Genomic DNA, 11,981 nt, shown 5'->3' on the forward strand with positions numbered 1-11,981 from the left:
TCAAAAGCATCCGAGAGAAAATGAGAAGTGCCCAAGATCGGCAACAAAGTTACGCCAACACTCGAAGGAGAGATCTTGAATTCGAAGTCGGAGACTCCGTATTCTTAAAAGTGGCGCCTTTCAAAGGAATTATGCGATTTGGGAAAAAGGGAAAATTAGCACCGCGATTTATTGGGCCATTCGAAATTCTCGACAAAGTTGGTACTCGCGCCTACCGACTAGCCTTACCACCCACCTTATCCAATTTTCACAATGTCTTTCACGTTTCGATGCTTCGAAAGTACATTCGCAGCCCCGACCACGTACTGAAAACCGAACCGGTCGAACTAAACCCCAACCTAGCCTACGAAGAGCAACCTTCCCAAATACTTGATTCCAAAACCAAAACCCTTCGAAACCGAGACCTTAAATTTGTTAAAATCCTTTGGCAAAACCACACTCCCGAAGAAGCCACGTGGGAACGAGAAGAAGAAATGCGCGAGCGATACCCCGAGTTGTTCAGGTAACAATTTTGGGGACAAAATTTCTTTAAGGGGGGGAGATTGTAACACCCCACCTTTCCAAAACCGAAAATCCAAAAAAACCCGAGATTAATATTCCTAACTCGAAAACCCTTAGGGAGTATTATCATGTGATTATATGCATTACGTGGATTTAATTATGTTTCTTACGTGATTAATTACGTGCGCTATTGTATATGTGATTTATATGATTTAAATTCCGTAAATTTAAAATACTAGGAAATTTCGTGATTTACGTGGTTTACGTGAATAATTGCATATCTTATTTATTTCCATTTTTGGGGAATTATGTGGATTATATTATATATGTATATACATATACATGCACATGCATATACGTACCTAGATATATATATACTACTACATGCAATACATATATGTTTGAGTATATATATATATATATGACCGAAGGTGTATGTGTGTGTGTGTGTGTTCGGATTGTGTGTGTGTGTGGTATTGATACAAGTTGTGCTTATTTTTAATAAAATAATTAGTGAATAAAGTGTGCATGTTTTTACACTTGGCACACCCTAATCATTTGTATAATCCCACACTCAAAGTAACCCAAAAGACACTCTCATTTCTCCTTCTTCTTCCACATACACCTATTGCTTGTCTTCTCTATCTCTCTCCACCGAAGCAAAGCACCACCACCATCGGCCTCCTCTCTCCACCTCACTTCATAATTTCCAAAGAATTCCCAATATAACCATGAGAGTTCCCTATTTAACTCTTGCCTTGGATTACTCCAAGAACACCGTGAAAACCACCTGCCTTCTTTCGGGAGATCACAACTCCTCCCTCCTTGAAGCTCACACCATCTCCTTCACAATCAAGGTGGCTTGGCTAGACTTTGGTGCTTGAACGTTTTCTTCCTTTTTGGCCATTTTTCTTCTTCGATTTTAAGGTAAGAATTTCCGATTCTTGCTGCAATTAAGAGACATCAATAGTATTGAAAGGATTTTTCATAAAATTTTAAAAGATTGGGAAAGATTTCGAAAATTAGGGGTTTTTGAAGAAAAAAAATGGAAAGATGAGTGTTCTTGTTAAATTCTTGTTCTTGCATGTATAATCTATGTTGATAGTGGTTAGATAAAGCATTTATTGGCCAAAAGCCTTAACAATTTCAGATTTCAAAAAGGGGTTTTCAAGAAAATGAAAAATTTTACTTTTTGTGGTTGCATGTGTAGATCTTCGAAAGTTTGGGCCAAATCTGTAATTTTTGTAAAGTTTGTCCGAAAATTGTTTTCAAAACTGATTTCTAGCATTTATTGAACAAGATTTTCGGATTCAAAGAATTTTTGTAAGAAAAGGTTGATTTTGAAGTTTTAATAGACTTGCATGTGTAGATCTAGAGATTTTGGGGTAAAATATGTAATTCCCGAAATTTCTGCACAAAGAGACTTTTCAAATTCATTTTTCTGCATCTAATAAAGTAGAATTTCAGATTTGTTAGGGGTTTTCAAGAAAAAGTTGATTTTGAACTTCTAGTGTGGTTGCATGTGTAAATTTCGAAACTTTTGGGTCAAAACTGCAAATTCTGAAAAATCCCTCATTTTTAAAGTTTGGATCTGTTTTACAGCAAGTATTAATTAGGAAAAAGTTTTAATTAACAAGTTTTTACATCAATTAGAGTTATATTAGAGTTTTGGATTGTTAAAGTGAAAAAGGGAATTTCCTAGTTTTATTCCAAGAAAATTCGAAACTTTGTGAAACTTTGAAATAATTTCAGAATCTGGAATTTGAGTCAGTTAGGAGTTATAGGATTTAATTTGAGAATTTTTGGAATTAATTTGCTAATATTTCGAAATTTAGACATCATGCATGTCATTTAATATATTTGGTGCCTTAATGCTTTTGTCCTTGATATGATGGTGATGAGTGATGAATTGTAGTATTTGTGGTACTTTAATTTCTGTTGGATGTGTTTAATGGCTGTGGAAAATTGATTGAAATAGACTATTACCTAGATGTGGTAATAAGTCCCTTAAATAAAGGTAAAAAAGTGTTTTGTGCTTGAGCTTACTTTGATGAGTAATTAGTGAAGTTTAATGTGTTGATTGTGCATGTGTGTATGCTGAAAATGTGGGAATGTGTGTGTGCTGATTGTGCATGGTGTGTGTGCCGTGTGTGGTTGTGTATTTATGTGTGTGAATTTGGGAGTTGTGTCCAAATCATAAATATTTGGTAAAATGTGATATTTTGGTGATTTGTGGCACTTGATTGACATTTGTGATGTTATGTGTGGGTCATATGCATAATTTCGAAAAGTGCATTAAATGATTTTATTTGAAAGGTTAATGGAATATCGGGTAATAAACAACTCGGATATAGTGGGCCGGTATCCAACTAGGATGATGTGGTAGTGGTTTGATTCCACTTAGTGAAAACGGGCTCGTAACAGGTTTATTGCTCGGTACAGAAATTAATCTTTCACGGATCCGATAAACCGATAAATGTGTTTTTCATGATTTTCACAAAAAGGGCATTTTAGTCATTTTGCATAATTACGTGATCTTGTTGAATGATGTGTTTTTGTGAGATACGTGATTTTGACCGATTGCCTTGTGTTTTGTGCGAAACGTGGGTAAGAACGGGTATACAATACTTTATATTATTTATAACGTATTTCCAAAGTTTGGTAATACTCGGATTTCTTACTGAGCTTTATAGCTCATATAGATGTCTTTTAATTGCAGGTAGTAGTAATCCTCAACCGGGATGGATCGAGTAGTGGATCGAGGTCTTGCCCGGGATTTTGGAAGACGTACGAGGACCTATGAATGAATGCTAGGATTTGGTTATTTTCTTTTGGTGGTGTAACCCTAAAACCGTAACAATTCCCTTTCGTACTTTTGAACTCGTTTTTTTATTATTATGAATCGTACTTATTTCCTATCTTAATATATATAGTTTCGTAAATTGCTATTTTCATGCCTTCGTTAGAAAACTTCGAATTATTCACCAAAAATAACCTTTCCGAACTCTGATTTATTCTCGAACCGAAAAATGTTTAGTAAGAATGTAGCACTCGAATGAGAAACCTCCTTTCGAAACTTATTTCTAAATCAAGCTTTGTATTCGGCCAAATCAATCCAACAAAGTTTTCGAAAATGCAAAGCCTTCAACACCCAAACGAACATATTTTTAATAATTACATTTTCACCCCATTCCAATGTTTCAAAAATTACATAGAGATCCTTTGCTTCCGCTAGTTTAATAAATATTCCGATAAACCGGTTCGATTTATCGCCCGACTAGAAGGGGGGTGCTACACCAAGGGTCATCCGTCTTCTCCAAAATCGACCTTCGGTCACGATACCACCAGCTTAAGATCAAAGACACCGATATTCCAAAGACTGCCTTCCGAACACGATACGGCCATTTTGAATTCATAGTAATGCCGTTTGGGTTAACCAATGCACCAGCTGCTTTCATGGACCTTATGAATCGAGTTTTTCATCAGTACCTCGACAAGTTTGTCATCGTCTTTATCGATGATATTCTTATATACTCCAAGACCCAAGAAGAACACGCCTCTCAATTACGAATAGTACTCCAAACACTCCGAGATCATCAGCTCTACGCCAAGTTCAGTAAATGTGAATTTTGGCTATCCCGAGTCACTTTCCTTGGCCACATCATCTCCGCCGAAGGACTTTCTGTCGACCCCAGCAAAATAGAAGCAATCTCAACATGGCCAACTCCAAAGAACGTAAGGGAAATACGAAGTTTCCTTGGTTTAGCCGGATACTATCGCAAATTCGTTCAAGATTTTTCAAAAATCGCATCGCCCCTCACTCAACTCACGAAGAAAGGAGTCACATACCGGTGGACCCCAGACCGTGAGGCTAGCTTCCAAGAGCTAAAGAAGCGTTTAACCACCGCTCCGATTCTTTCACTACCAGAAGGATCCGGAGGATTTGTGATCTATAGCGACGCATCCAAACTCGGACTAGGTGCTGTACTTATGCAAAACGGAAAGGTGATAGCTTACGCGTCCCGGCAGCTCAAGGAATACGAGAAAAATTACCCAACTCACGATCTGGAGCTCGCAGCAGTAGTCTTTGCACTTAAAATCTGGCGTCACTACCTATACGGCGATAAGTGCACCGCTTACACCGACCACAAAAGCCTGAAGTATTTCTTCACACAGAAGGAACTAAACATGAGGCAGCGAAGGTGGCTCGATCTGGTTAAAGACTATGACTGCGAATTCTTATACCACCCCGGGAAGGCGAATGTCGTGGCTGATGCTCTTAGTCGGAAGTCAATGAACGCCCTAGTGGTTGAATCAAATTTCCGAGACCACGTGAGGACAGCTCAAGATCAGGACCCCCAACTTCAGAAAATTCGCACAAATCTCGAAGCAAACCCTAATTTCCGAATTTCCAAAGACGGATTGCTCCTATTCCAAAACCGCACTTGCATTCCCGACGATGCCGAAATTAAACGACTCATATTAGCCGAGGCACATCAGACCACATATACATGCCATCCCGGATCAACCAAAATGTACCAAGACTTGAAGAAACTATATTGGTGGCCGAGAATGAAGAATGATGTAGCTCGATTCGTTGCCCAATGCCTCACCTGCCAACAAATCAAGACTGAACACCAACGACCCGGAGGATTACTTCAACCAAACCAAATTCCCGAATGGAAATGGGAAGTGATTACGATGGACTTTGTTCAAGGATTCCCCAGGACCCAGCGCGGATCCGACTCAATTTGGGTAATCATCGACCGGCTAACCAAATCGGCCCATTTTCTTCCAATCCGCAAGACGTTTAGCCTAGATAAACTCGCCGAACTCTATATGCGAGAAATCGTCCAACTCCATGGAATTCCGACAGCTATTATTTCGGATCGAGACCCACGATTCACCTCAAGATTCTGGAAAAGTTTGCAAGGAACTCTTGGAACCAAATTATCGTTCAGTACTGCCTTTCATCCCCAGACCGATGGCCAGTCGGAACGTACGATCAAAACCCTAGAGGATCTACTTCGAGCTTGTATACTCGACTTTGGAGGCAACTGGGAATCTCGACTACCGTTGATCGAATTCGCGTATAATAATAGCTTCCAATCATCAATCGGAATGGCGCCATACGAAGCACTTTATGGACGCAAGTGCAGATCTCCCCTTTACTGGGATGAAGTTGGAGAGAGAAAACTTCTCGGACCCGACTTAGTTCAACAAACGGTGAATCTAGTTCGAGACATCCGAGAAAATATGCGAGTCGCCCAGAACCGACAACAAAGCTACGCTAATAATAGGAGGCGAGATTTGGAATTCGAAGTCGGAAGTTTAGTATTCCTACAAGTAGCCCCTTTTAAAGGAATTTTGCGATTCGGAAACCGAGGCAAACTATCTCCGCGATATATCGGACCGTTCGAAATACTCGAAAGAATAGGCAGTCGCGCTTACCGTCTAGCACTTCCACCTAACCTATCCCGAATCCATAACGTATTCCACGTCTCCATGCTTCGTAAATACATTCCCAGCCCCGAACACGTTCTCAAGGCCGAACCTATTGAGCTGAACCCAAACCTTTCATACGAAGAAAGACCCCTCCGAATTCTCGACTCCAAAACCAAGACACTCCGAAACCGCGAGATTCACCTAGTCAAAGTGCAGTGGCACAACCACACACCCGAAGAAGCTACATGGGAACGCGAATCAGAAATGAGAAGTCTCTATCCCGAATTATTCGGGACAGGTAACAAATTTTGGGGACAAAATTTTTAAAAGGGGGGAAGATTGTAACACCCCACGTGTTCAAAACACGATAATAAAACCTCTAGTCACGTAAATGCTAGATTTTTCCAATAATAGGGCCATACGTGAATTATTGATATCCGAATTATTAGATATCAAATTTATTACGTGACCTTATGTGCCTATGTGTTTCGGTAATTATGCATGCATATTAGGAATTATCATAATATATAATATATATATGAATATATGTATGTGTGTGCCGTGTATGTGTGTGTGTAATTAGGGGTGGATTATTAAATAATTAGAAATTAAATAAATGATTATCCTAAGCCTAGCCTAACCCCTATTAACCCAATCCTACACTCCATCTCTAGCATGCTTAATTAGAAGGTCAAGAGTCCTTCTCTCCCCCTCATTTCGGCTGCACCTAAACCCCTCTTCTTCTTCATTGTTCTTTCCTCCTTCAAACCACCGAAACCACCATTGATAGCAGCTCCACCAAAGCTCGAACCACCCCCAAATCAGCAAGATACTTCTCAAACCAACAATGAGAATTCCCTATCTCACCCTTGCCCTTGAATTCTCCAAGAACACTATAAATACATGGTGCCCCTTCACTAATGAGAACACTTCTCACCTTGAAATCTACACCGTGTCCTTCCACATTAAGGTAGCTTGGCTGAATCTTCAAGCTTGAAGAAGGTAAGAAGCTGCCATTCAAAGTTCTTCCACCTCTTCTTTCTTCTTCGTTCTTTTCCCCCTCTAACTTTCAGTTTTTCTTTGAAGGCTCCCAAGAACCTTCCCCTTTTCATCTAGCCTTTTCCTTTCTGTTTTTAAGGTAAGGAATCGAAATCCTTGCTGCAAATGGAGGTATCAAGTATTAAGGATAAAATTTCGAAATTTATTAAAAGACACCCCTAATTCTTGTTTGTGTTGATTCTTGCATTTATTTGTTCCTTTTTGTTAGTTCATATGATTTATGTTATTGCATGTATGATCAGAGGTCTTAAATGGTAGATTTGAGTTGATTACCTTCAAAGAATTTTCAGTTATTTCGAAAGTTGTGAAGAAATTTAAATTGGGAAAAGTTTTGGGGTTGCATGTGTAAATCGGCATATTTTCGGGCCAGATCTGCAATTTGTGAGGAGTCAGTCTCATATAAGTTTTCAAAAATAATTTTTAGCATTATTGAACCGAAATTCCAGATTTAGAAAATTTTTTTAGAAAAGAGTAATTTTTGAACTCCTAGTGGCCTTGCATGTATGGATCTAAAAGTTTTGGGGTGGAAAATGGAATTTTCAAAGTTGTTGCATAAATTAAGATTTTAACTTCGTTTTCTGCATATTTTGAATAAAGATTTCGGATTTTTGGGGATTTTTCATGAAAAGTGGATTTTGAAATTATAGTGTTGTTGCATGTGTAATTTGAAAGAGTTTTGGGGTAAATCTGTAATTTTCGAGAAATTGGGTCCAATTAGAATTCCAGGTCTGTTTTCCAGCATTTAGTAAAAGGAAAATATTCAGTTTTAAAGGGGTTTTACCAGAAAATGGAATTTGTGAATTTCTAGAGGTCTTGCATGTATAGATCTAGAGAATCTAGGGTGAGTTATGTAATTTCTGGAAATTCGGCATCAAATCATTCTAACTGAGTTTTCTGCATTAATTTGAATTTCAGTTAAGTTAAGGGTTGATTTTGTGAAAGTATGAATTTTTGAACTTTAGATCATATTGCATGTGTGAGTTTTAAACTTTGGAGGGCAGAACTGTAATTTTCAGAAGTTCAGGGGTGTTGTGCTGAATAACCGAAACCTCCTATACTAGCATGTTTTCCCTTAAATCCTAGAATCAATTAGCAATAAGATTGGTTTTGAATGTTTTGAGTATTATTTTGGGTAAGTATGCTTTAATGTGCTTTTCGATAAAAGCCAAGTTTATGTGAAACATGTGTTTAATGGTCACTTGATTGATATTTGTGATGTTTTGTGGCTTTTATATTTCTTATGGGTTATTGTGGAATATTTATACCTTTATGTACTCAATCGAAATTCTAAGTACTTCAGTCGTGCCATTTGTGTAATTAAATAAAATAAATTGGGGAATTAATGAAATACTTAGACAAGATGAGAAAGGATACGGGGGGCCGGTATTCCAACCATAGATACTACAGTTGGGTGGTTTGATTCCACCAAAACGGGCTCAGAATAATTTTCTCGTGTTCTAAGTAAAGAAGTTGATTTCTCATCGGATCCGATAAAAAGAGGAATTCTTATGTTTCTATAGTTAATGAATTATGTGTACTCTAAATGTAAATTATGTTAATTGTTGTGGTGCTTGTGCTATTGTTATATAGTATATGTAGTATGACTATATTTTAAAGTCTTGGTATCTTTCGATAACCTTACTGAGCTTTGTTAGCTCATATAGATATTCTCCGTTTGCAGGTACTAGTACTACTCACTCCACCGGATTGGACTAGTCGACGTTTCGAGAGGCCGATTCCGGGTTTTTGGTTCGTATGGAGGATCTACTTATAATGCTTGTAGTGCTATCTTTTGTGTACATTGTCCTTAGGACAATTACTATTTCTATAGTAGCTCATGTGTATTATTATCCGTGGTAAAGGAGACTAAGTTCTCCGAATGTGGGCCCCTTTTGTTAAACTATGGTCCATTTATTAATATTTAGTTTTGATTATGGACTTTAACCTTTTTCTATGTTTTATCAAGGTGACACCACTTAAAAGTCTATATTACGTAATCATTGGGTAATTAGACGTATACTCCACCATCCCACTAAATCATCCCGCCGAAACATTTTCCGAAGCCGACTCCGTCTTTAAATTTTAAGTCTCAAAGAAAATAATAATAAGGTGTAATCGGTTCACTAAACCCCTTGGAGTCTACCCACATACCCAATTACTTAAATAATACCTTTAAAGCTTCCGTGCATGGCAAACCCTCTCGGTTTGCTATACGAATACTAGGGGGTGTCACATGTACACTCGACTTCGGAGGCAGTTGGGAATCCCGACTACCGCTAATAGAGTTTGCGTACAACAACAATTTCCAAACTACGATAGGGATGGCCCCGTATGAAGCCCTCTATGGACGTAAGTGTCGATCCCCGCTCCATTGGGACGAAGTAGGAGAAAAGAAACTGCTTGGACCTGACCTAGTACAACAAACGGTGGAAATAATTAGAAATATTCGAGAAAAGATGCGCGTCGCCCAGGATCGTCAACAGAGCTACGCCAATCGGAGAAGAAGGGACCTGGAATTCAAAAATGGTGAATCCGTTTTCCTAAAGGTAGCACCCCTCAAAGGCGTCATGCGATTCGGAAACCGAGGCAAGTTAGCCCCAAGATATATTGGACCATTCGAAATCCTAGAGAAAATAGGTACGCGTGCCTATCGCTTAGCACTCCCGCCTAAGTTATCAAGAATCCACAACGTTTTCCATGTCTCCATGCTTCGAAAATACATACCAAACCCAAGCCATATTTTAAAATCCGACCCCGTTGAACTAAACCCTAACCTTTCCTACGAAGAAACACCCCTACAAATTATAGATTCCAAATGCAAAACCCTTCGAAATCGAGAAATTCGCCTTGTCAAAATACTTTGGCGCAACCATACTCCGGAAGAAGCTACATGGGAACGAGAATCAGAAATGAGAAATCTCTATCCCGAATTATTCGGGACAGGTAACAAATTTTGGGGACAAAATTTCTTTAAGGGGGGAAGATTGTAACACCCCTCGTCTTTAAATTTTCCTAACTTTCTTATGTAAAGTTGATGCATTTTAATTAAGTTTAACTCTTCCAAAATATTACTTGACTACGTGAATTATCGAATATATATATGATAAATGAAATCATAAATTATTTGCTAAATATGAATTTATATGTGCACTATACACTTATTAATTAGCTTATACATACATGTATAAGTATTTACTTAATGTATATATATATATATACACACATACATATGTGTGTGTGTGTCTGCATGTGTGTGAAGGTATGTGTGTGCATGCGTGTGTGTATATGTGTGCAGCCGTGTGTGTGTGTATAATTGCATATAGGTTGAGTATAGTTATATAAACCTATATACTAACCTAGGGTCTAGACCTCAATAATCACCACCTAAACCACACTCAACCCCTAACCAAGAATGGTAAACCCAAAAGCCTCTCTTCCTAATTTAAAAAGGGCCAATATCTCTCTCTCTCTCTCTCGGCTGGTTTCCTCTCTCTCTCCCCCGAATTGTTTTCTCTCTCTCTTCCTCACCTAGTCTCTCTCCACCCCTCGGCAGCATCACCACCGTGAGCCACCATCAGCCACCCCAAGCTCCAAAAAAATCCTAACATGAGAATTCCCTATCCTATCCTCCTTCTAGAGTTCTCCAAGAACTCTATTTATACGAGGTGCCCTTTCACGGGAGAAATCACATCTCACCTCCTAATACGCTCCATAGCTCTCTCCCTCAAAATAGCTTGGTTAGAAATCGAAGATTGAAGAGGTAAAGAACCTCTCCCGATGTTTTCTAATTTCTTTCTTCTTTCCCCTTTTCTGATCTTTTGATTCTCTTGAAGGTTCAAGAGCATTTTCTTTTGGCTAGCTTTCTTTCTAACATCAGGTAAGGAATCGAAATCCTTGCTGCAAATGGAGGTATCAAGTATCAAGAAAGAAATTTCGGAAATTAATCTAAAAGACACTCCTCTTCTTCGTTTTATGTTGTTCTTGCATTTTCGTGTTTAATTTTGTTGGTTCTTGCATTTTAAATCATTGCATGTATGATCAGACTGCATAATCCGTAGGTTCAAGTCTTTTAAAAAAAAAAAAGATTAACAAAGAAATTTTGAGTTATTAATGAGTTTTCGAAGAAAATTAGATTTTGGTAAATTTAGGGGCATGCATGTGAAGATCTAGTAAACAAGAGGACTGATCTGCAAATTTCTAAAAGATCGGTTAGATTTAGTTAAAATTAAGAATTTTAATTTCTGAAGTTTTTGATTTAAGAGATTAATTATTTTGAATGAATAAATGAAAGTTTGGAAGAAAATGGAAATTTTGGGGTAGAAATTGTAATTTTCAGAAACTGGCTGTTCTTCGAATTTTTAAGAATTAAAATAAAGAAAAACTTAGATTTTAATTGAATTATCTGAAATCTGCCTAATTAATGTGTTGTTGATTTTGGGATGAATAATCGGATTTAACATCTTTATGGAAATTAAATTAGATTAAAAGTTTCTTTAAGTGTTTTGGTAATACTTCTTGTGTAATGACACCTTGGTAAATTACTTTAAATATACCTATAATATATATATATCCTCTATTAGTTATAATGTTATTATCTCTAATAAATTAAAGTCATTATTCAAGTATGCTTATAAAAAGTATACTAAAATACATGTAGATATATATATATATATCTATATTCAATTTTTGGGTGTGTATAATTATTTATATATATATATATATATATATATATATATATATATATATATATTATATTATATATATATATATATATATATATATATATATATATATATATATATATATGTGCCTGTATGTCATTTTGATATATTTGTATATACATATGTTTAAATATATGAAATGCATAAGTAAGAATATGATATTAATATATTATTAATGCATAATTTGTAAATGCATAATTGTGTGTGTGCGTGTGTGCATCAGTGAGTGTGCATGTGTGCATAAGTAAGCTTAGA

The sequence above is a fragment of the Erythranthe guttata genome, chromosome 13, assembly GCF_056151865.1.
Source record: "Erythranthe guttata isolate IM_541 chromosome 13, IM_541, whole genome shotgun sequence".
NCBI lineage: Eukaryota > Viridiplantae > Streptophyta > Magnoliopsida > Lamiales > Phrymaceae > Erythranthe > Erythranthe guttata.